This window comes from Eschrichtius robustus, chromosome 3 (genome assembly GCF_028021215.1).
Source record: "Eschrichtius robustus isolate mEscRob2 chromosome 3, mEscRob2.pri, whole genome shotgun sequence".
In the NCBI taxonomy this organism is placed as follows: Eukaryota; Metazoa; Chordata; class Mammalia; order Artiodactyla; family Eschrichtiidae; genus Eschrichtius; species Eschrichtius robustus.
Window position 1 is genome coordinate 26,024,172 of NC_090826.1, and position 26,692 is coordinate 26,050,863.

A 26,692-nucleotide genomic window follows, 5' to 3' on the forward strand; every position below is an offset into this window, starting at 1 on the left:
CTGGGGGCAGGGGAAATGGGGAGTTACTGTTTAATTGCTACAGAGTGTCTGTTTGGGATGATGAAAAAGTTCTGGAAATGAATACCGGTGATGGTTGTACGACACTGTGGATGTTCTTAGCGCCACTGAATTGTATACTAAAAAAATGGTTAAAATGGTAAATTTTATGTTATGTATATTTCACCACAATTTAAAAGAGAGAGAGTAAAAGGCCCTGAGGCAGGAACTGGCTTGTCAGACTGAGATGGTTGGAGTCAAATGATTGAGGGAGAGGGTAGAAAGAGGCAAATGAAAAAGGGCACACACCTAGACTAGTCCTGGTGAAATTTCTGAAGTCCAAGGATCAAAGAAAATTTTTACAAGCTTCCAGATAGAGAAAATAGTTTTCTTATCAAGGAAAGGGAATTGAACTGGCATCAGACAACTCATTAGCAAAACTGGAATCTAGAAGACAATGGAACATTCCAGGCCTTGGAGAAAAGAGGACTGATCCGAGAATCCTACAGTCAACCAAGATACTATTCATATGTGAGGGCTCATGCCTTACCTTGCTCCTACTCTGTTCCGACAGCTGTATTTATCCCATTTCCACAATTTGAACTTGGTTTCCCTGGCTTAACCTTGGGTTTCCTCCAAGGATTTGGTTCAGAAGTCATCTTTGACTCTCTGCAGCTCCCTTGGCTGGAATGACCTATCATAGCTCTGGGTCCTGGAGCCCAACCACAGGCATCACTATTCCCGGCTGGTGGTCTGGCTAGCCCTCCACTGAGATTTCCATACAATTTGTTATACTGGGTAACATGGTCATATAAGATGCCTGCCATGTCAGTGATGACGTTGTAGCAATAGGACTTGGTGAAGAGAACAAGTATCTAGATGCATTGGTCGGACACATACAGGCCAGAGGATGCAAGGGAAGCTTCATGATCATTCAAGGGGCTGCCACCGCGGTGAACTTTCTAGGTTCCAATGGACTAAGGCACGTAAGGATAGTTCCTTTAAGTAAAAAGCAAGTTGCCGCACTTTCCAATACCTACCATTATGAAGCACACTTGTAATATTGTATGTCATGTCTACTCCAATGAAGAAGAAGGAGAAGAAGGAGAAGGAGAAGGAGAAGGAGAAGGTGAAGGAGGAGGAGGAGAAGGAGAAGGAGAAGGAGAAGAAGAAGCAGCGCACTTGTATGAGTATGAATTTTGGAGGCTACATATAGCACGTTTGGGTGTTGCTCTGATCCATTTGCCAAGTAACCCAAAGGACTACCAATTTTGAGTGGGGCCCAGAGAAATAAAGATATATTCAACAGGTTCAGGTTGCAGTGCAAAGAGCAAAACCCCAGGCTACCAGTACGGACAGACTAATATCGAGTCAGTGCCAAGTCCTGCTGGGGGATTAGAGATGGGAGTGGGCTGACTACAGCATGTGGGCATTCTCTCTGCCAGCCTCTCTTCCAAATACACAAAGCTAAGGAATTTTACGCTAAGAGACCACCTCATCCCAATGCTGCTTCTCTGGAAGAGCTTCAAGGTAAGAGTTCAGAAGTGCTGCGTGTCCACAGTGAGAGCAAATGGGAATGATCCAGAATAGTTCTGTGGTGCCTGGCATTCCCTTCTCTGGGGCTACTCCCCTATCTCTCCTTAAACTCATCTTGACTATATTAGTCATTTTTGCTGAGGTACCAACCAACCTCATAATCTCTGTAGCTTACAACAGAGGCTGGCAAACTTTTTCTGTGAAGGGCTGGATAGTAAATATTTTGGGCTTTGTGGGATATAGGGCCCCTGCTGCTGCTCCTCAGCTCTGCCCTTGTGGCATGAAAGCAGCCAGAGACATACATAAAGGAATGAGTATGACTGTGTTCTGACAAAATTTTATGAACACTAAAGTTTGAACTTCATGTAGCTTTCACGTGTCACAAAATATTATTCTTCTTTTGATTACCTTTTTTTGAGATATAATTGACATATAACATTATATTAGTTGCAGGTGTACATCATAATGATTCGGTATTTGTATATATTGTGAAATGATCACCACTAAAAGTCTAGTTAATATCCGGCACCACACATAGTTACAAATTTTTTTCCTTGTGATGAGAATGTTTGAGATCTACTCTCTTAGCAACTTTCAAATGTACAATATTGTTAACTACAGTCACCATGCTGTACGTTACGTCCTCATGACTTATTTATTTTACAACTGGAAGTTTGTACCTTTGGGGGTCACCTATTTTGCCCATCCCCCACCTCCCTGCCTCTGGCAACCACCAATCTCTTCTCTGTATCTATGAGCTCATTTGTTTTGTTTTGTTTAGATTTCACATATAAGTGAGATCATATGGTATTTATCTTTCTCTGACTTATTTCACTTAGCATGATGCCCTCAGGGTCATCCATATTGTCACAAATGGCAAGATCTCATTCTTTTTTGTGGCCGAATAATATTCCATTGTATATATACATTTTCTTTATACATTCATCCATTGATGGACATTTAGGCTGCTTCCATGTCTTGACTATTGTAAATAATGCAGCAAATGAACACGGGGGTGCATGTGTCTTTTTGAGTTAGTGTTTTTGTTTCCTTCAGGTAAATACCCAGAGGTGGAATTACTGGATCATATGGTAGTTCTATTTTTAATTTTTTGAGGAACTGCCATACTGTTTTCCATAGTGGCTGGACCAATTTACATTCCCACTAACAGTGCACTATGGCTCCCTTTTCTCTACCTCCTCACCAACACTTATAGCTTGTCTTTTTGATAATGGCTAGTCTAACAGGTGTGAGGTTTTTTTTTTTAATAAATGTATTTATTTATTTTTGGCTGCATTGGGTCTTCGTTGCTGTGCGTGGGCTTTCTCTAGTTGTGGTGAGCAGGGGCTCTTCTTTGTTGTGGTGCGCGGGCTTCTCATCGTGGTGGCTTCTCTTGCTGCAGAGCATGGCTCTAGGCACACAGGCTTCAGTAGTTGCGGTGTGTGGGCTCAGTAGTTGTGGCACATGGGCTTAGCTGCTCCGTGGCACGTGGGATCTTCCCAGACCAGGGCTCAAACCTGTGTCCCCTGCATTGGCAGGCGGATTCTTAACCACCGTACCACCAGGGAAGTCCCCAGGTGTGAGTTCTGATTTGCATTTCCCTGATGATAGTGATGCTGAGCCCCTTTTCATGTACCTGTTTGGCCATTTGTATGTCTTCTTTTTAAAAATGTATATTCAGATCCTCTGCTCATTTTAAAATCAGATTGTTTGGTTTTTTGCTGTTGAGTTGTATGAGTGCTTTATGTATTTTGGATATTAACCTCTTATCAGATAAATAATATGCAAATATTTTCTCCCATTCAGTATGTTGCCTTTTCATTTTGTTGATTGTTTCCTTTGCTATGCAGAAACTTTTTAGTTTGATGTAGTCCCACTTTTTTTTTGTTATATTTATTTATTTATTTATTTATTTATTTTTAGCTGAGCTGGGTCTTTGTTGATGCACACAGGCTTTCTCTAGTTGTGGTGAATGGGGGCTACTCTTCGTTGCGGTGCGCAGGCTTCTCATTGTGGTGGCTTCTCTTGTTGCAGAGCATGGGCTCTAGGTGTGCGGGCTTCAGTAGTTGAGGCTCACGGGTTCTAGAGCGCAGGCTTAGTAGTTGTGGCGCACAGGCTTAGTTGCTCCATGGCACGTGGGATCTTCCCGGACCAGGGCTCGAACCCGTGTCCCCTGCATTGGCAGGCAGAGTCTTAACCACTGCGCCACCAGGGAAGCCCGTCCCACTTATTTTTGCTTTTGTTGCCTTTGCTTTTGGAGTCAAATTCAAAAAGTCATCACCAAGATCTATGTCAAGGAGCTTACTGCCTGTGAGTTTTCTTCTAGGAATTTTATGCTTTCAGGTCTTACATTCAAGGCTTTAATCCATTTTGAGTTGATTTTTGTGTATGATATAAGAGAGTTGTCCTGTTTCATTCTTTTGCATGTGGCTGTCCAATTTCCCAACACCATTTATTAAAGAGACAGTCCTTTCCCCAGTATATATTCTTGGCTCCTTTGTCATAAATTAATTTACATATATGCATGTTTTGATTACTTTTCAACCTTTCAAGAATGACAAAAAAAATCTTAGCCTTACAAAGATAATAGATTGGATTTGGCCCATGGACTGTAGTTTGCCAACCTTTGGTTTACAACAACCAACAAATATTTATTGCTTATTACATGTTGGCAATTGCAGGTCAGCTTCTGTGGCTCCATGTGCTTCACTCTAGGGCATAGGCTGGGCTGTAAGAGCAGCCCCTATTTGGGTCACACTATTCTTGCAGCAGAATGGAAGAACAAGAAAGCTGGTGGAAACAAAGGATGCCTCTTAAAGCTCCTGCTCAGACCAGGCATGCTGTCACTGCTCATATTCCACTGGTCCAAGCCAGTCACAAAACCAAACCAGACAATGAAGCAGGGAAAAACACTGTCTCCAGAGAGGCATTGAAAGTCACATAGCCATGGGTGATGATACATAATCCTCTCAGAGTAAAAGAAGGGAATAGTTGGAAAGTTTAATACAATATACCACCCTGAACCAATACCAATTCCCAATATGCATTACGACAATACTAGTCAAAGTATAGTTCAAGGACTGATGTCCCTGGCTTATAATAAGTACAGAAAATGAAAGTAGGTGTGTAAAAAGTTTTATATAATAAATAGGCCTGCAACAGATTGGGAAAAAAGCAATCTGGTTCTTCACCACAGTTTGAGAAGCACAGTGTGAGAAGCATTAGCAGACAGACTAGCTAATACTCCCAGGGTAACATGAGTTCACAGGCCAAAATACAACCATCATAAAAAAACCACAAAGTAAATCACACACACACAATTACATACATATAATCTAAGAAATATTGGAATAAAAGGATCAAAGTTTTAAGATAGGAATGATAAATATACTTAGATAACAGATTACATTAACAATATGAGGCAATAATGAGAAATCATAAAAAATAGCCACGAAGAAATATTAGCATTTAAATGTAATACTTGAAAGAAAGAACACAAGAGATAGAATAAATGGAAGGACAGATACGGGTGAAGAAAAAATAGTAAATTTCAAGACCATATTGAAGAAATTTCCCATAAAATAGCAAGAAAGGACAAAAAGAATATAAAAAGAAAAGTCAAGAGACATGGAGGATAGGAGTAGAAATGTCAACATCTAGAAAATTAGGGGTCCCAGAAGGAAGGGGGAAAATGGAGAGGAGTAAATAAAATTTTAAATAATGAAGGTAAGCTTCACAGAATTAAAGAAGGATCAAAGGTGTTAGACTAAAAGAGCCCATAGAGTGCCAAACAGGAGCATTAAGGGAAAATCTAGACACATTATAACAAAATCTAAGAATATCAAATGTAAAATGTAAGAATATCAAAGACAAAGAGAAAATTGTAAAGGTCCCCATAGGAAGAGCAAATTGATATCATACTACTCAGCAGCAACACTGGATGCAAGATAAGAATAGAGCAGTATGCTTTAAAGTACCAAAGGAAGAGAACTCTGATTCTAGAATTTTATATCCAGTCAAATTGTCATTCAAATATTAGAGCATAATAAACATATTCTCCATCACACGAAGCCTTAGATGCTTTGCTGCACAAAGACAAACATCTAAAAACAATCTTGGGACTTTCTTGGTGGTCCAGTGGCTAAGACTCTGCGCTCCCAATGCAGGGGCCCTGGGTTCAATCCCTGGTCAGGGAACTAGATCCCACATGCCACAAGAAAGATCCCATACAGCCAAATAAATAAATAAGTAAATAAATATTTTTTTAAAAAAGGATCTTGAAGAAAGTACTCAGGATGAGAAACAAATCTGGGAGATGCTCCAAGAGATGGAAGAAATAAGAGTGTTCAAATACTTTGGTAAAGTTTATCTTTGTCTTTAAAGAAAAAAGGTTTATGTCAAATAAGATAAAAAGAGAAAAAAAAATCCATTACCAAAATATCAATATTGGCAGAGGGTGGAGAAAAAGAGACATGAGGGTGTGCTTAAGTATTTGCTTGTTAAGTGGAAGAAATATATATTTATATATTTAATTATCCAAAAGGGTAAAACAAACAAACAAACATGAATATAGGTAATAAGGGCAACCACAATTCAAACAAAATATAAATATATAACTTTTAAATCAGCAGAAGAAAACTCAATATAGCCAATGGACTATATGGAAGAACAACAACAATAGCATAAAATAAATAAAACATGAAGCAAATGTAAAATATAAAATAATATGACAGTAAACAACAAGGTCCTATTTTATAGCACAGGGAAAAATATTCAATATCATGTAATAAACTCTAAGGGAAAAGAATTTAAAAAATATGACAGAAGTAAATCCGAATTTAACTGTAAATACAATAAATGTAATTGCATTAAATTCAAAACTAAAAGGCCAAGACTCTCAGACCAGCTTTAAAACCCCAACAATATGATTTACCAAAGCATATATTTCTTTTGAAAAAAGGAAAGGTTAAAAATAGGATAGAAAAAGCTATGACAGGCATATATGAATCAAAAGAATCCAGAAGAGAGTAATCCTAATATCTAATAAAATAGATTTGAGGTAAAAAAGATCATAGGAGACAAAAGATATTATGGAATATGGAACATAGACTAGGGCGTAGAGGAAGGAAATTATAAATGCCAACTATTGCCTTGTGACCAGTTTCAGAAATAGGACTGTAGTAGCTACACCCATTTTCTTTCTTGATTACAGAATATCATATTATGGGACTTCCCTGGTGGTGCAGTGGTTAAGAATCCGCCTGCCAATGCAGGGGACATGGGTACGATCCCTGGTCCAGGAAGATCCCACATGCCACGGAGCAACTGAGCCTGTGCGCCACAACTACTAAGCCTGTGCTCTAGAGTCCATGAGCCACAACTACTGAGCCCACGTGCCACAACTACTGAAGCCCATGTGCCTAGAGCCCATGCTCTGCAACAAGAGAAGCCACCACAATGAGAAGCCCGCGCACCTCAACAAAGAGTAGCTGCTGCTCGCCACAGCTAGAGAAAACCTGCGCGCAGTAACGAAGACCCAATGCAGCCAAAAAAAAAAAAAAGGAATATTATATTATGACTGAACAGATAAGATATGAACATTTCCCAGAAATTGATGCAGTTCCTGATGAGACATTGGATATTCCCTTTCACAGACAGGGTGAGAATTTTTTTTTTCTAAAATGACAGTTGAATTATATTAAGTGGGACTATTTTATTGCTATTGTTGTTTTTTTGAAATTTAATTATGGGAAGGTTGTATGAATAACTAGTATACAAAATGATGGACTGTTGCATATACTGTGTATTGGCTCACTAAACATACTTTCCAATCCCCTTATAGTGTGCCGCCTTTTTTTTTTTTTAATTGAAGTATAGTTGCTTTACAATGTTGTGTTAGTTTCTGCTGTACAACGAAGTGAATCAGCTATATGTATACATATATCCCCTCCCTCTTGGACCTCCCTCCCACCCCCCACCCCCAATCCCACTCATCTAGGTCATCACAGAGCACCGAGCTGAGCTCCCTGTGCTATACAGCAGGTTCCCAGTAGTTATCTATTTTACACATGGTAGTGTATATATGTCAATCCTAATCTCCCAGTTCGTCCCACCCTCCCCTTCCCACCCTGTGACCATGTTCTCTACATCTGTGTCTCTATTCCTGCCCTACAAGTAGGTTCATCTGTACCATTTTTTCTAGATTCCACATATATGCATTAATATATGATATTTTTCTCTTTCTGACTTACTTCACTCTGTATGACAGATTCTAGATCCATCCACATCTCTACAAATGGCCCAATTTCTAGTATGCATTCTTATACCGCATAGGCTGGAAAGCTAGAAACTATATTTCTTAGACTCCCCTGAAGCTATATAGTTCAAAAAGATGCATCGACTTGAGACTGGAAAGGAGGAAATGAGAAATGTGAGGCAGAAGCCATACTCATGGGTAGATCAGCTCTTCTTGCAAGCAGAGTCTGAAGGCACTTGATTCTTCTGGGGTAGCTCTGGCAGGAACTGCCCTGTCTATTCCTAATGTCATAGTATCAAGAAGAGACAGCATTGGGAGTTCTATAACTATAGCCATGTGGTACAGTTGGCAGTTTCTCTTGGTTGCTAATGTCCTGAACTTTCAGCAATTAAACATGATTCCCTGGACCACCTAGAGATTCATAAGCCATCTAATATTGCCTAATAGATCCCCTTCTGTTTAAACTACCTAGAGTGGATTCTATTCTCTACAAGTAACAATATTGACTATAGAAGGCTATTAGCTGTCCCTCAGTATCTTTTCTCTCTTTCTTCTTTGGTAATAGAACATGTAGCTATACACATTACTACCTTGTTTAAAGGTTATATTTCCCAGATTCTCTTGTAGCTAGATGTGACCATGAGACTAAGTTTTAGCCAATGGGATGTAAATAAAAGTGTGATATGGCAGTTCCACAATTTTCCTTAAGAGACAACAAGTACATGCCCTTTATTCCTCTTCTCCCCTTCCTCTATCCTTCTGCTTGGAATGTGGAGTTGGAGGTCCATTTTAGAATAGGAGCATGAGGGCCACACTTTAGGAATGGTAGAACAGAGAGTTGGTAACAGCCTGGTTTCCTTAGGGCTTCATAGAATGGAGCTCCTATACTAGCCTTGGATAAGCTACCTCCAGATTCTTTTGTGAGAGAAAAATAAACTTCCACCTTGTTTGAGCCATTGTTACTTTGGGTTTTCTGTCACTCTCAGCCAAACAGAATTCAAATGAAGCAATGATCAGTAAGCCACTGCCCCAATTCAGAAAATATACTCCCTTCCTTTCTGTCCATTAATTTCCAGTTCGTATTTCAGGGACTGGTTAAAAATTCCATCTCATTGAGTCTCTGACCACTCTAATCCACATCTGCCTAAGGGTGTAGTTCCTTAAGTACAGCTCCTCAAGTACAGCTTCTTTTGATCTGAAGACCCATGAACTAAAAAGACAAGTTATCTACCTCATACACACCAAACAGGCAATGGGGGTACATATAAGATACCCACTATAGACATTCCTATTCAAAAAGGGCAGAAATGCAGGAACAAATGAATCATTGGTCCATAGCAATTCTGAAATCCAGCTGGGCAAATGTTGGAAATTCCTTGATTAGGACTCAAGGCCTAGTGATAATCCTCCATGGCTTTTGGTTCTGCCTTCTGGGCTCTTGGTTCTTCCCTCTGAGTCACTCTTCCTTTTGCATGAAAGACAGCCCATGTTTGCAACTGCATAGTTTGCACAGATTGCATCCTACTAGTTGAATTTTGGGGGTCAGAAGATATTTTTTCATTTTGTATTGCCTTTGACTCTTTCCATCCAAGCAGTGTTCCTCTGAACAGTCTTTTAAAAACATGGATCTCCTGTGAATCTTCTTAAGGTTCACTCTGTTAAACAAAAGGCACCCTCACAAAGCTCTTCAAGATAAGTTCTTCTCTATCCTGGCCCTCTGCTGAGGAACAATGCCCTTAAACTTCTTAGAATTCTATTGTTTGATTGAGAGGATCCATGAGTCACATTCTTTAATCTTTAGAGGACTTTTAAAATCAACTGAACAGTGCTCTGAGGTACCACCTTAGATCTTTCTTCTATCTTAAAGGCTTTTACAGCTACTCCCTTGACTTCATCTTTAGACTGTGTTTTCTGGCATTTAATCTGTTCTCAGAAGCCATTTCTTAATTTTAGCATCATTTACCACTTGGAGAGGCTAGGACTTTTCAAAACCAGCAAGCTCTGGTTTCCTTTTGTTTAACAGTCCTTGCTTTGGTTTAGCTCTCTCTTTCATATTTTACAAGTGGCAAGAAGATACCAGGTGACCCCTTCAAAGCTCTGCTTGGAAATCTCCTTAGCTAGAGTACCCAATTCACTAGGTACATTTTCTACTTTTTGCTTTACTGTAGGCAACAGTGTTGCTAAATTTCTGCCAGTACATAACAAGGACACCATCTCCTTCAATGTCCAGTAAGATTTTTATGACTTTCCTTTAAGTCCTCATTTACAGCTTCCTCAAAGGCAATCAGGACTCTACTATTTTTTGAAAGGCTCAAGATTTCACTAACACTTACATACAAGTCCTTCCAGCTTCGACCCACTGTTCAGTTCCAAAGTCACATTTTTAGGTTTTTGTTATGGTAGCACTTTTTTTAAAAAAAATAAATTTATTTATTTATTTTTGGCTGTGCTGGGCCTTTGCTGCTGCGCAGGGGCTTTCTCTAGTTGTGGTAAGCGGGGGGCTACTCTTCGTTGCGGTGTGCAGGCTTCTCATTGTGGTGGCTTCTCTTGTTGCAGAGCACGGGCTCTAGGTGCGTGGGCTTCAGTAGTTGTGGCTCATGGGCTCTAGAGCATGGGCTCAGTAGTTGTGGCGTAGGGGCTTAGTTGCTCCGCGACATGCGGGATCTTCCCAGACCAGGGCTCGAACCCGTGTCCCCTGCATTGGCAGGCGGATTCTTAACCACTGCGCCACCAGGGAAGCCCAATGGTAGTACTTTTTAAAAAAATAGTTATTTTATTTATTTTTATTTTTGGCTGTGTCAGGTCTTCGTTGTGGCATGCGGTATCTTCATTGAGGCATGCGGGATCTTTTTGTTGTGGCACACGGGCTCTTCATTGCAGCATGTGGGCTTCTCTCTAGTTGTGGTGTGTGGGTTTTCTCTCTCTAGTTGAGGTGTGCAGGCTCAGTAGCTGTGGCGCACGGGCTTAGCTGCCCCATGGCATGTGGGATCTTAGTTCCCGACCAGGGATCAAACCCGTGTCCCTTGCGTTGGAAGGTGGATTCTTTACCACTGGACCACCAGGGAAGTCCCTGTTATGATAGCACTTTTAATCACCACAATCTGTATAAGTTGTCTATTGCTTCATAAAAAATTACCCCCACAACTTAATGGCTTAAAACAACAAACATTGATTACTTCACAAGGCTTATCAGGGTCAGGAATTCAGGAGCAGCTTGGCTGGTTGGTTCTGGCTCAGGGTCTCTCCTGAGGGTTCAGTCAAGCTGTTAGCTGGGGCTGCAGTCAGCTGAAGGCTTGTCTAGGGTGGGAGGATGCACTCCAAGATGGATCACTCACATGGCTATTGGCAGGAAGCCTCTGTTCATCTCCACATGGCTGCCTGAGCATCCTCAGGCAGTTGGCTTCTCCCAGAGCAACTGATCCGAGACAGAAAGAAAAAGCAGGACGCTGCTTTCCCCTGTATCACCAAGACTCTGAAATCCAACACTATCATTTCTGCTTTATTCTATTATTTAGAAGCAAGTCACTAAGTCCAGCTCACACTCATGCAGAGGGGAATTAGGATCTACCTCTTGAAGGGAGCAGTGTCAATATGTGGGCATTTTTAAACCAACACACCTATCCATACTCTTCTCTTTGCCCCCCCCCCAATTTCAATGGGGATAGCAGTGTTATCACTTTTCTGATCTAGGGGCTGCTCCTCTATTTGAGATTTTGATCTTCTTCTCCCCGAATTTGTAGAGATTCAGCCACTATTAATTGTTCCTCCTGAATATTCAGTATCTCCCTCTCATCTTCATGCTTTCCATCATCATTAAACATTTTAAAGTCTTTTATGTATATCCCCTTCTAGCTAATACCCTGTCTCTTTGCCTGGAATAGCTTTAAAACATAGCCTCAAATTCTCTGACATTCTTCCCCGTAAGAGATCGTAGCTATATCTCCTTCTTCTTGAATCTTGGTAGGCTTGTGACTACTTTAACCAATGGAATATGGCAAGTGAGGCAATGCAACTTCTGTAGCTGGGTATAAAAGATTGTGCAGTTCCTTCCTAGTTTTCTTGAAATACCCCCTCTTGGTATGCTCTCTCTTGGAGACACTCCCTTTCAGAACCCAGCCAGCATGCTGCAAGCTCAAGTCACATGAAGAGGCCATGTGTAGGGCTCCAGATGACAGTCACAGCTGAGCCTAGTTTTCAAGTAGTCCCAGTGAAACAGAGCAGACACTGTGGGGCTCTTGGGCACAAAAGTCTTTCTGTGTCCCCCATTTCTTGATTACAGGCAATAGGCTTCATTCAGCCTCCATGATCTTCCCTGAGTTCCAAAGGGCAGGTTCAAACAGTTGCTAACCAGGGAAGGGAGGGGATGCGGAGACAAGGGAGGAGCGTCAAGAAACAATAGTACAGCCTTGGGGCAGGTTCCTGGTTCCTCCTCAAGGGCTATACATAACAATGTCTTTGAGTTGTTTTGAAGATACTAAAACCCCATGAGGTGAAAAAAGTTAACTGTATGCTGTCCACAAGCACACAGACCCCTTCTGGTTGGAACCAGAAGGCTGATGGTGCTGACTCCCAGTTGCCTCACCACCAACCAATCAGAAGAATGTCCACAAGCTGATCATACCCTCCTCTTTGAACCATTACTGTAAAACTCCTCACTATCCCCTCCAGTTCGGGACACACAGTTTTGAGGGCATTATCCCTCTGAGGCCCCCTTTGCTTGGCAAAGCAATAAACCTATTCTTTTCTACTTCACCCAAAATTCTGTCTCCGAGATTCAATTCGGTACCAGGGTACAGAGGCTGAATTTTGGCTACACCAGCCTTGGTACTAGATCTGTCAGTGAAGAAACCTCCAGGTGATTCCAGTTCCCAGCAGTTCAAGTCACCCTCAGCCATTTGAGTCTTCCCAGCTGAGACTCTAGACATTGTGGAACAGAGACAAGCCATCTCTGCTGTGACTTGTCAAATTCTTGACCCATGTGTTAGGGGAACCACTGACTGAAACCGCCCGCTCTGGCCAGACAAGATAGTAACCACTTGCTTGAGTTATCTTACAACAGGAGGTCCTGGTAAGGAATGTGGAACTAACAAGCTACCACCAACCAGAAGAATTCGGGAAAGGTCAAAAGGAGAGAAGAGATGCCAGTCCATATCTCCTACCAACCTCTCAGAATCCTTCTCGTTGGAATCCATCTTGGCTGAGTGATGCGCGCCACCAGGAAGGACCCTGAGTCAGAATGATTGGCCAGACACAACCCGGAAACTAACCCCATTACCATAAAACCTGAGACCGAGAGCCACGTGGTAGGGCCGTTCTCCTGGGCTCCCTTACCCTGCTGCTCTCCACCTGGACGCCCCTTCCCAGTAAAGTCTCTTGCTTTGTCAGCACTTGTGTCTCCTCAGACAATTCATTTCCGAGTGTTAGACAAGAGCCCACTCTTGGGCCCTAGAAGGGGTCCACCTTCCTGCAACACATGGAATCCATGAGCACAATAAAATAATCTTTGATTTATGCCACTATGTTTGGGTTGGCTTTTTACACAGCAATAGTAATTGGAATATCACCCTTTATAACCAAATCTCTCAAGAGTTGTCTATTCTCACCATCTCTATTTCTTCATCCCCATGTAGTCCGATAATCTGGATTTTGCTCCCTTCTTTCAAGCTTAATAATGTTCTCTGAAGTCAATGATTTCCAAGCTTTTAAATCTAATAGACTTTTTCTCTTAGACTGCTAAGAGAAGTATTTAACACTATTGTCCAATTCTCTCTTCTTGAATTACTCTCTTCTAGTTTCTGTAACACCACACTATCCCACATCTCTTCCTTCTACTCTAGTCACTTCTTAGACTGATTTGCAATTTCATCTTCCTCTAGCCAGCCACTGGATGATGAAGTTGGTGATGCTTGGTTCTTAGTTTCTTCTCTTACTTCATATTCTCTTTTCTATCTATATTCATGGTTTTAATTCCCATCTATACAACATTGATGACAACATTTTACCTCCAACAATTTTATCTATTAAGCTTCAGGCCATATGTCCAAATGCCTTTTAACATTTTGTACTAGTTAGAGTTCTTAGTTGCACAGAGACTGGCCTTGGCTGATTTAAACAGAAATGAATGTATTAAAAGTTCACAGAATCACAGGAAGAGCAAAGCACAGGGATTGGAGCCTATGCTAACCAGGCAGAAACAATAGCCAAGTCATACCACAGAACTGGTCTGGTGAGGATACCAACACTGCTCTCAGCAGAGCCATGGCAGCTGGTACCACTGATAGCACTGGCACTGGACAGGGGATACTGCCACTAGCGGCACTGCCACTGTGGCACCTGGAGATACTATCTTGCTGCAACTATCACCACTGCCAGAAAAGATTCTCTGAGTTTCCTGCTTCTCACAGCTCCCTCTTCAAAGTCCCTGGTGGGTGCATCCGATTATCAAAGTATAGATCCTGGCCATTGTCTTAGCCACAAGGGATTCTGGGAAAGCAAGTCACTGGCATTTCCAGATTCTGTTGCAGAAGGCAGATTCCACCTCCTACCAATTACTCATAATGTAAGGAATTCTCCAAATATATAAAGGAGTTGCAGAAGCTAGAGGGGGAAGTTGAGGGAAAAAAATTCCCATTACTTCTTCCTTGAAACAAAGAGTTTATCACCCATCTGATGTGCTCTCTTGAGGAACAAGTTTGTAGAATTCTTTTGCATGTTTTAATTAATTAAGGCTAAAAAAACAAAACAAAACAAAAAAAACCCTTTTGCTATAACAATGCCCAGGTCTTTCTGGGAGAATTCTCAACGGGGATGCTAGCAAAAGAGTTTGAGTACATCCAACACTCCTGATACCAAGTGGCTTTCAAACACGTTTTCAATTACCTGTTCAGAATGTGAGGAAATGCAACTAAATAGGAAAACAACTCAAGAGTAATACAGAAGTGACATTAAGAGATAGTTGTGAATATTTTGTATCCTTCTAGTAGAGAGTATGATCCTCAAAACGCATAGCTAATTATGATCAAACCAAAGTAATAAACTTTGTCCAGTATAACTGAGTATGACATAAGAGAGAAATCCATCAAAAACTAAATGTTTTGAAAATTTTAGTCTTTTTTTCAGTTTTACTATATCACAGTACTTTTCAGTACCTGATCCCAACATAAGGAACTAGAAAACTAATTTAGTTTATAGAATTGTTTCCGTAGTAACAATGAAAATGCAGTGACTTAAGATTTTAGCAAATATATAACCTGACGTCAGAACTCTAAATATTAGGGACATAAATATGTCAGAAGAAAGGCTTGATATACAATGAATTTCTGTATTTGAAAACACAAAACCTGCTATTCTTACTAGTTTTATATTTTTCTCTGAACTTAACCAAGAGTTATTTTCTCTTATCTCAGCTTCTTGGGTTATCCTCTTCAAAGAAAATGCTTGTGACCTGTAGAGATTTAGAAAAGGTTATCCCCGACTAAAACGAGTGCTTCAATAAAGGGAAAAATTCTGTGCAGATCTCTTCCATTTGACGTTGCTAAACTTAAGTACAATAATGTCACATGTACTTACACAGTAATTGTGGGCACGCCTAAGTCCCTCCCTCTTTCCTAAACCAAATTCCCCAGATCCTAGAAATCCAGCCCTTCTGCCCTCCGGAGGCGCCTTTCCCAACGTAAAGTACAATTTAAAATTTAAGCTCCTGACTAAATAATGACTCTGTAGTCAACTGCTAGGGGATCCGGGCACCCCAGTGCCTCTGGAGGGTGCAGCGGGGTGTAGGCAAGGGCAGGGGAGTGGGCGAAGCTGCTGGTTGGTGCCTGAAATCTGTGCGTTGCCCCTTTAATTGTGTCCCCAGCCCTCGGGCGTTTCTGTCCAACGCCCACGTCAGCAAATACCTTTTGTTTCTCTCACGTTGGGGCTACTTGTTTTAGGGCGCAAAGGAACGGCTTCGAAAGGGGGTATTTCCCCTGCCGAGAACCGGGAATCTTACCCCGGCCCGCGCACGCGACCCGCCGGTGCGCCTCGGCCCGCGGTAAGTGGCTGCGCGCGGCGCGGGCGGAGGGCGGGCGGGGCGTCGGGGCAGCCCGGGACGGGCCCGCGAGCCTCGCTGCGGGCGGGGGCGCGGGCTAAGGCGCCGCGGGCTTTGGCCCCGGGCGGCGGCAGCGGCGGGATGCGGCCCGGGTGCGGCGCCCCCCGGACGTCCCCGGCCCGGGAGAGCGGCGGGAGGCGCAGAGGCGAGCGGGCGCCATTTGCAGCCCGGGGCGCAGCGGCGGCGGTGCGTCGGCTCCGAGGGTCTGGAGACGGTCACAAAGGAGGCGCGGCCGGCTGGCGCAAAGGACCCGGCCTCGGGACGGCGGCCGGCGAGGAGAGGCGGGCGGCGGCGGGGCGCACCGGTTCCCGGACTGCGCGGCCGCCGCGCCTGCCCAGCCGCCCGGCCCTGCCCGCCTGCGCGCCCGGGAGGGGCAGCGGGACAATGGCCGCGCCGTCGCCGCCCGCGCCCGCCCGGCCGCCCCCGCTGAGCGCCGCGCCCGCCTGGCCGCCCGGCCCGGCTCGGCCGCGGCGCGGGGAAAGGCGGGAAGGCGCGCGGAGCCTCCTGGCGGCGGCGGCTGGAAGGCGGCGCGGGGCCGGTGCCGGGCGTGTCTGGAGCCGTCGGGCGCCGCGGACTCCCGGAGGGTCGGCGGCTGGCCGGGCTCGGGCTGCGCGGCGAGTGATGGATGGCCCGCGGGATGGGGCGGCCGAGGTCTGGGGCTTCACCCCTTCGGCCCCGGGCTCTTCCTCGGGAAGGTGGCTGCCTGGGCAGTGGTCCGAGTTTCTCCGTACATCCTTCATCCTTTGGTTTTATATCGTGATGCGACAGATCCGAGCTTAGAACCCAAGGCAGACTTACTATACCTAACAAATATTGTGCTATAATTATTGTTTTATGACGGACCCACACAGACGCACTTCCTACCTATGCAGACGGCATCTTTTGTAAGTTAATAGCGGTTTGGCCCCTTCCCCTTCAAATGTGCTTATTTATTATTGATTGTGTCAGTAGCCAGGCTCTGTATCGTTCAAAGGCGTGTTTTTTTTTCCCCTCCCCTTTTTCTTTTTTCCCTTTTAAATTGAGATATAGTAGACATATAACATCGTGTTAGGTTTAGTCCAAGGCGTGTTTGGAAGCGGTAGATTCTCACCTATTGGGCTTTTAAACTACACACGTCAGTATTACTTCTGTTCTTAATAAACGTTTATATTTGCAGAACTTTAGTAAATGGAGTGCTTTCGCCTGTATGAATTATTTCACATAAAACAACCACCCAGTCAGGCTGATGCTTTTTCCACTTTCTAGGTGAGGAAACACATTAAGCATTTAAGCATTAAGCCAGGTGACCGGTGGCAGCCTTCCAGCGCCCTTGCCTCCTGTTCTTGCTCTTTATTTCTTCCTAAAGTCACCTCCAGAGTCTTCCAGTAAGCAAGTCATATCGCTACCGTGCTCTAAAGACCTTAACTGATCTTTATCAGGAACAAGTCTAAAATCCTCAGCAGAAGAACCAAGGCTCAAACTTCTGTAATCTTCCCCAAGCCTCGGGTATGGTTGGGTTTGTGAGACCCCTGGAACAAGAAGAGCCCTTCACTGATAACCACGGATCAGATATCTTTATTCCTGGGAGCACCTCTGGCCACACAAGCAGGAAATGGGAAGTGAGAATCTAACCTGCCACCCTTGGCCAAATGGGCATGTTTGGGTTTGGCTGTAAAATGTCAGAAGGAGGCATCATGAGGACCTAGGCTTCTTCCAAGTCATGTAAATTTCCAACCCCATGAAAGACGGCCCTCTGCCAGACTTTATCTCATGGCCTTGAAATCACCAGCTCTGCTGTTGATGATTTGAGCCCCAAAGTTTGTAAGATAGGGTAATACTTGATTCATCCTATATCATTTAAATCTTATTTTCTAGGTAAAATGGAATTTACATCTAAGAGGCTCAACCTTTTCAGTGGCCTAACTATATGTTTATAATATTTAAAGGATTTGGTGCAAGCTTTTTGATCCCCTTGAGTGAAGTTTTTGTCACTTCTTTGCTCAGAATTGGTCAGTGGCTCCCCATCTTCAGTGGCTCCCCATGTTACTCAGACCAAAAGCCAAAGGCCCCTAAGTAGTCTACAAAGTCCTACAGGAACTGGTCCCATGATGTCCTACCTGCCTCACGATCTGTCCTTCCTTTCTGACTCCATCTCTCATTGCTCTCCCCAGCCCTCCTTGATGTTCCTCCAATCCTCCTTGTCTGCTTCACCTCAGAGCCTTTGCACTTGCCGTCCCATCTGCCTGGAACACCCTTCCTCCAGGTGCCCAAATGACTCTCTCTCACCTCCTTTGGTCTTTACTTTAAATACCATCTTCTCATTGAGACTTTCCCAAATATGGTTTTGATTTTCTTAAACACTTTTATACTTAATTCTAAATCTCTCCAGTGTTAAAAGATATTTATCCATACAGTTACCATGCCAGTTTGCTGAAGTTCCTTATGGCCCAGAGATTTATGCTAAGAAGGCTAATGTGATTTGTGTTGGTGACCGTGATGGGACACACTAAATTCTTAGTTAAAAACTATGTGCCTTTATAAAGATGGTCTTCTATCCCACAACCTTAATTGGAGTTACACTCGTTACCTAAGTCTTTCGTCTGCTTGTGGAAATTCATGTCTTTTCCTTCTGTTCCAAGACCTTTGCACTTAATGGTTTCTAAAATATGTAATTGTCTTTTTCACCCACCTTTAAAGATCTTTGAACTTGATGGGAATCATTAATTCTTTAATATTCTTAAAACTATTATAGATATTAAACTCTTATAGATATTTTAAGTGTTTCAAATTGAATTTGGACTGTCTACATGAACTAGTACAACTAGCTGTTTCAACTTATAAGGTCAATCTACTGAAAAGAAAATTTGAAACGTATTACCCATTTCCATGACTTAATCACATATTTTGAGAATAACTTAAACCTTTCCTGGTGACTCAAGAGTACAATTATGAATGCAGGTTATGTTAATGCTTTGTAGTATTATCAAGTTGTAACTGATCCCAATTTATAGGACAATTCCTATTTTCTTGCAAAGGTTCCTGTTATCGCTTCTGTTATTCACTGTCCTCTGCCTGAATTTAGTTCCTCTCCATTTCTTGCTTTGACAACTGCATCAAGCCTTTAAAATGACCTCGCTGGCCCTGCCTCTCCCACTGTTTCTCTTCCTCCATGCTGTCTCAGGTTTTCTTCTGGGTATACAAATTGGATCATCATAACAATAATACCTTATATTTATTCAGCCCTAACTGCATGCTAGGTATTGTGCTAGGCATTTTGCATACATTATGGTCAGAAGAAAAGTGCGAGACTTAGGAGTGCTGGTTTGAGATCAGTCAGCCTGAATTCCAATCTCTGTTCAGCTGCTCCTTGCGCAGTCTTGGAGAAGATTTTCTTTTCATTTTTCTGTGCCTCCAATTCTTGATCTATACAATGTGAATCACAGCAGCAGTTACCTCATGAGGCTATTGTGAGGACTGGAATAAGATAATAAGTGTAAAATGCTTAGTACTGTGCCTAGTAAACATTCAAATACTAGCTATTTAGTTTTATTAAGATATAACTTATATACCATAAAATTCATCCTTTAAGAGTGTACAATTCACTGTTTTTTAGTGTATTCACAAAGTTGTGCAACCATCACTACCCTCTAATTACAGAACATTTTCACCACTGCATAAAGAAACCCCATATCCATTAATAGTCACTCCCCATTCCTGCATCTCCCTAACCCCCGACAACCACTAACCTACTCTCTGTCTGTTTCATCTGCCGATTCTGGACATTTCATATGAATGAAATCATAAAATATATGGTCTTTAGTGACTTGCTTCTTTCACTTAGCTTGAGGTTTTTAAGGTTCATCCATGTTGTAGCAGGTAATCAGTTCTTTCCTTTTTATGGCTGAATAACATTCCATTGTATAGATCTACCACATTTTGTTTATCCATTTTCCCAAATGTTGATGGACATTTGGGTTGTTTCCACTCTTTCACTATTATGAATAATGCTGCTATAAACATTTGTATACAAGTTTCTATGGAGACATATTTTCATTTCTCTTGGACATATACCTAGGAGTGGAATTCCAGAGTCCTTTGGTAACTCTGTGTTTAATCATTTAGGAACTGCCAGACTGTTTTCCAAAATGGGTGTACCATTTTACATTCCAACCAGCGTACATGAAGGCTCTGATTTCTCGACATCCTGGCCAACACTTGTTATTTTCGTGTGTGTGTGTGTGTGTGTGTGTGTTGTAGTCATCCTAACGGGTGTGAAGTCGTATCTCATTATGATTTTTTACTTGCATTTCCCTACTGACTACTGATGCTAAACATATTTTCATGTGCTTATTGCTGTTTGTCTTAATTTTTTCTTATTGCTGTTAAGCTTATTTATCTTAGCTATTATCTTATGTAATCCTCTTAACAGACTTCCTTAGAGCCTCTTAACAGTCAGTATCCCCACTTTACAAAAAGGAAACTGATGCTTAGAATTAAGCAACTTGACTAAGTCACATAGCTAGTCATTGGTGGACCTATAACCATGTCATTCTTCTTAAAATCCTTCAAAAGTGCCCCAAACCTACAAAAGTGGAGGGGCTTCAGGATCTGGCACCTACATACTGTTCTCTGTCATCTTCCACTGTCCCTCCACAGACCCTGAGTCTCTAGCCATAGCACACTTTTTTTGAAGAGGTCATGCTGTTTAATACCTGTCTGTGCCTTTGCCCTTGGTGCTTCTGTTGAGAATGCCCTTTGTCCTCTTTTTCATGTATGAACTTTTACTCATCCTTCAAGACTCGACGGTTCTGCCTTTTGGAAACTTTTGTGGACACTCCCAGGCAAAGTCATTTGCTTCCTTGGTTTTATAGTTTACTTCTACTAGGAGTATTTTCTTTCTCTCTCTTTCTCTGACTCTCTCTCTCTGCTGATAGACATTGAGTTGTTCTAGAGCACTGATCTTTGACATGTCATCATCTTTGTATTCCCAGGGCCAGGGATAGCCTGGCATAGAGCAGATGCTCAATAAATAGGTATTGAATGAATACATTTCACATTTCAGTTTGAATATCTGACCTCATGAAAATAGAATTAAAAGATTTTTTCTTAAAAAAAAGGAAGAGAAAATATGTATAGCTGTATGAAGTTCAGAACAGTGTAAACCTAACTACTGAATCAAAGGATGAAGTTGCTTTCTTTCAATTGTTGTTTCTAACCCTTCAGTAAATCTGCACTGCTTTGAGTCCTGGACTCTCAGCAGCATCTGAACCGTCGAGGGTATAACAAACACCTTTGTTTAGGCTTCAGGTCCCTCTATCTCACTGGCGTTGTTGGATAAGGCGCAACACAAGGTTCTTACAATTTCAGAATATTTGGGGGAAGCTTTATTCCAAAATCTACAATATATTTTTTATCATCAGAAGACACTTCTGCAAACCAAACCAGGCCATCATTTTATCTAAGACCTTCTTAATATGTAAATTAGAATAGTATTCTAAGCCTAAACATTAAAATTTTAAACTTTGAGATTGCAAATCTTATACACATCTCATTCTTATGAAACCTCCTCTGTGATAACATTTTAAAAACAACCTAAGTTTTGAATAACACAACAACCTAACTGTTAATGGATGAATGGATGAATAAGATGTGATATATATATTATTATATATATATATAATATGATTGTATATATACTGGAATAATATTCAGCCATGAGAAAAAAGAAATCCTGCCATTTGTGACAACATGGATGGACCTGGAGGGTTTATTACGCTAAGTGAATTAAGCCAGACAGAGAAACACAGATACTGCATGTTATCACTTATATGTGAAATCTGAAAAAAAAAAAAAAGTCCAATTCATAGAAGCAGAGAGTAGGAAAGTAGTTGTCAGGGACTGGAGGGTAGGGGAAGTAGGGTGAGGTTGGTAAAAAGGCACAAACTTTCAGCGATAAGATGAACAAGGTCTGAGAATCTAATGTATAACATAGTGACTATAGTTTGTTTGTTTTTAATTATTTATTATTTATTTATTATTTATTTTTGGCTGTGTTGGGTCTTCGTTTCTGTGCGAGGGCTTTCTCCAGTTGCAGCAAGTGGGGGCCACTCTTCATCGCGGTGCGCGGGCCTCTCACTATCGCGGCCTCTCTTGTTGCGGAGCACAGGCTCCAGACGCGCAGGCTCAGTAGTTGTGGCTCACGAGCCTAGTTGCTCCGCGGCATGTGGGATCTTCCCAGACCAGGGCTCGAACCCGTGTCCCCTGCGTTGGCAGGCAGATTCTCAACCACTGCGCCACCAGGGAAGCCCCATGACTATAGTTGATAACACTGTATTGTATAGTTGAAATTTGCTGAGGGAGTAGAACTTAAATGTTCTCACCAAACAACAACAACAGCAGAAGATAAATATATAAGGTGGTGGATGTATTAATTAACTGGGAGGAATTAATTAATTAATTAATTAATTAGATGGGAGGAATCCTTTCACAATATATATGTATACCACGATGTACACTTTAAATATCTTACAATTTTATTTGTCAGTTATATCTAAATGAAGCTGAAAAAAAACCTAAGTAACAAACACCCTGGTTCATAGAGCATAATTAATGAGGTAACATTTGAAATGGGAAAATGGCAAAAATTGTTTCTAAAGAATAACTCTTCCACACTGTTGGTGGGAATGTAAATTGGTACAACTACTATGGAGAACAGTATGGAGGTTCCTTAAAAAACTAAAAATAGAACTACCATATGATCCAGCAATCCCACTCCCAGAGAAAAACATGATCCGAAAGGATACATGCACCCCAATGTTGACTGCAGCACTAATTACAGTAGCCAAGACATGGAAGCAACCTAAATGTCCATCGACAGAGGAATGGATAAAGAAGATGTGATACATATATACAATGGAATATTACTCAGCCATAAAAAAGAATGAAATAATGCCATTTGCAGCTACATGGATGGACATAGAGATTATCATAGTAAGTGAAGTAAGTCACACAGAGAAAGACAAATATCATATGATATCACTCATATGTGGAATCTAATTTTTTTAAAAAAGAAACAAATGAACTTATTTACAAAACAGACTTACAGATATCCAAAACAAACTTATGGTTACCAAAGGGGCAATGTGGAGGGGGGGAGGGATAAATCAGAAGCTTGGGATGAACACACACACACTACTATATATAAGATAGATAACCAACAAGGACCTAGTGTATAGCACAGGGAACTCTACTCAATATTCTGTGATAACCTATATGAGAAAAGAATCTAAAAAAGAATGAATATATGTGTATGTATAACTGAATCACTTTGCTGTACAGCAGAAACTAACACAACATTGTAAATCAACTATACTTCAGTTGAAAAAAAAGAATAACTCTTCCTTAGAGTGAGGTCTACAATAACTAGTTAGAGTAACTAATTAATTGACTAGTTAGAGTAGAGGTTTGCTATCCTCAGGTACACTGTGGTTTTGAAATGATCACTCTCTCTGAGTATACAAATATGGGAACCAAATTTTTTCTGTGTCCACTTTTGTATAAGTTAGCATTCTTTAGGCTACAAGAAAATGTGTGGTAATAAAATTCTAAAATGTTTACATTTCCTACTCAGTTAAAGCAGTGTTTTAAAGTGGCCTGCATAATTAATAATAGTGATTACTATTATTACTCTAATAATAGCTAACATCTCTCAGGGGCTTGTTATAAGACAGCCACTGTTGTAAGCACTTTACTTAGATTATCTTTTCATTTACTGTGTCGCATAACTCTAGAAGGTATAGGTATTATTACTAGTCCCATTTTACAGATGAAGAAACTAAGGCACAGGGAGGTTAACTTCCCAGGGAGGTTAATGTGTGGCAGAGCCAGAATTTGCACCTAGGCAGTCTGATTCCAGAGCCTGTTCCGGCAAGCACACTGCCCAGTACTGCTGCTCACAGACTGATCACCCTTCTGCTTACATTTTGAGGCAACTGATGTGCTAATATGTCATCTGGGCCTAGTTGCAGGAAAGAGCAACCGCTCTAGCATTTTAATTCGTTTGCAGAATCATTGGAAGGGCTGAGAGGAGTGGGCTCTGGGCTGGGCCTTCAGAAATTATTCCCAGGACCAGACTGCCAAACAGGGCCTCCAGGGGAGGGAATCGGGAGGCCACCACTGGCACTTCTGAGTTCCAGATGACATTGCTCACTGCAATTCAAGGGTCAAGAAATTGCTATTCTGAAACTGCCCCTCAACACCCACCAACTGGTCACGGCTGTCTCCACCAAACTTGTCTCTTGACAGCCATGAGGCTCTGGACACTGGAATGCTGCAGAAAAACCCAATGTTTCCATAAATGTGCTTGCCAGCATTAACAGCCAGAACAGCAGAAAGATGGCTCCCACCTCATTTCTGCCTTCCAAATCTCACAGAAGAACATCTGATGGATGGGCCCCATTTCACATGGGGAAACGTAACTGTAAAGGAGTCTGGGAAATGGTCTTTTTTTTTTCTTTTTTTAAAGTACAAACAGATTATTTTTTAAATTTATTTATTTATTTATTTTTGACTGTGTTGGGTCTTCGTTTCTGTGCGAGGGCTTTGTCTAGTTGTGGCAAGTGGGGGCCACTCTTCATCGCGGTGCGCGTGCCTCTCACTATCGCGGCCTCTCCTGTTGCGGAGCACAGGCTCCAGACGCGCAGGTTCAGTAATTGTGGCTCACGGGCCCAGTTGCTCCGTGGCATGTGGGATCTTCCCAGACCAGGGCTCGAACCCGTGTCCCCTGCATTGGCAGGCAGATTCTCAACCACTGCGCCACCAGGGAAGCCCAATGGTCTTTTTCATTTTCCACAAGGAAGTTAGAAAGGATGCTGGGGGTTAATACACAAATCTACTCTTAACTAATTTCTGTCAGGGTAGAACTTGGTTATCACTAAACCTGACATTTCATCAAGTATGTATAAACTGTTTTGGGTACAGACTATGTTCAGAAGTCAGTTCTCTTAAAAAGCCTCAGAATTAATTTTGCTTGCCACTGTACAGACCCAGTACACTGGACAGTGCTAGTTAGTGCTCTTAAGTAGCATTGTTGAAATAGTGACATTAAAGCTATCAAAGTGAATACCCTTTACTAAGTGCCCTCCTTGCTCACTGGGGCTAGGGGTAGATGAGCTTTTAGGGTCGGGAGGAATTGTTCTCAAAAGTTATTTGTTTTGTTCCTGCAAGTACAGAATCCTAGTTTACCCCTAAATTAGATCCTGCTGTTTTAATTATGGGTATTTCTTAAAATCCTTTTCATAGCCAATTCTATTCTTTGCTGTACTTTAAATGTAAACACATAAAAAGTGTTGATAAACCACTGTCAGAGGTTTGCTGCTTCCCAACTCCATCACCTTTTGCTCTGTTTGTTTTTTGTCCCTTTATTTAAAAAACAAAATTTAAAAATCTCACATTCTTCCCACCTATAAAGACCGTGGGACTTGTTTCTTCTTGAATAAACTTTGCCAGTCATAAGAGGAAATCACATTACACTTTATGGAATACTCAGAGCATCTTGGCTATTTTCTCTTTTGGTTGCTGTTCAAAAAAATTTTTTTTGTAAACTTCTAGGTCAGTGTTTTAAACAGCAGTGTTTTGAATGGTTTAAGTTGCCTGAATTTAGACCTCCTCATGAGTGGGTAGCTGATGCATTTGTTTTACTAACAAAAGTATATTTGAGCAGTTCTCTTTTCTCTGGTGGTGTTTTCAGGATGCTCATTTAAAAGTTATTTCATTTTGTTTTCGTCTTTATACCTCCCTGTAGTTTTAAAATTTTCTGTAAGTATATAATACTTTTATAATCAGAAAAAACCATTATTTTAAAAAGTGATTTCATTAATTTAGTCAAAATTATTTTGGCGGGAATTCTTAGCTTAATTCATTGATTTAAAAAGCATTAAATTCATTTTTCCACTGCCTATGGACATAAAGCTTTAGCAGTCACTACGTTAACAAAACTTCATGGTCAATGAACAAAATAGTTGAACAGATTTTTTTTTTGTTGGTAATGAACAAGGTTTGGAATATAGTAGAAACTGAAACATTTTTAATACACATTGTTGCAGCTCCTTGCAAATTGTGGTACACTGTAGTACAATCTGGCAAATCGAATGATAGATCTGGGTGACTGCAGTGGGGCTTTCTGAACATATGTAGTAGGACTTTTTTCCCCCACTTCCCTCTTAACCATAGAGTTTTAAAGAAATGTTTAACTTTTCAAGTTGAATCTTTAAAGCTATTCTGTTTGGTTTTCTTGCAAATCATATTGATGCCACTTGCAGGAAAAGAGTAATAGAACATATGTTGCTGTCTTGCTATTTCATCTATTGGCCTGCCTTTGAATAGCTGTTGTCTTAAGAAGTTTACTTTATTCTCAAAGTTAAAAAGTATGTTTGCTTTCAGTTTGCCATAATATATTTTAATTTTGGAAATCTTTTCTTACAGATTTTAATTTTAAGGTTTGGGTTATAAATAGGTAGATAGATAGGTAGATAAGATTCCCATCAGCTAATATTCTGTGCCAGATGATCTATTTATATATGCTAAAAAATGATACCTGATAAATGCTCCCATATAATTTATTTGAATAAGTATTTATTATGTACCTTAGCAGATGTTTCTGTCTCTTATTATAAAAGTTCATTGTAAATAGCTCTTTTCTGTCTCTACAGGACAATCCTTCATACACAGACTTGGAATCTTCCCTTTTTTTACTCCATTCAATCAACTTAGCAGGGTTTCAAGAGCAGCATTTATAAATTTCCAGGTATGAAAAATTTTAATTCTTGATGTTATAC

At 41.3% G+C, this 26,692-nt stretch overlaps 1 protein-coding gene across 2 annotated transcripts in view; it reads left to right on the forward strand.

Annotated features, from left to right (window-relative positions):
• Positions 1 to 15,417: 15,417 nt before the first annotated feature.
• Positions 15,418 to 26,692, forward strand: part of ZBTB8A (zinc finger and BTB domain containing 8A) — a 55,403-nt gene continuing 44,128 nt past the window's right edge. The window contains exons 1-3 of one of the 2 annotated variants that reach the window (XM_068539413.1): positions 15,418 to 15,461; positions 15,721 to 15,821; positions 26,567 to 26,661. The gene's annotated coding sequence lies outside the window, so the exon portion shown is untranslated. The other variant, XM_068539412.1, reaches the window with a different exon arrangement.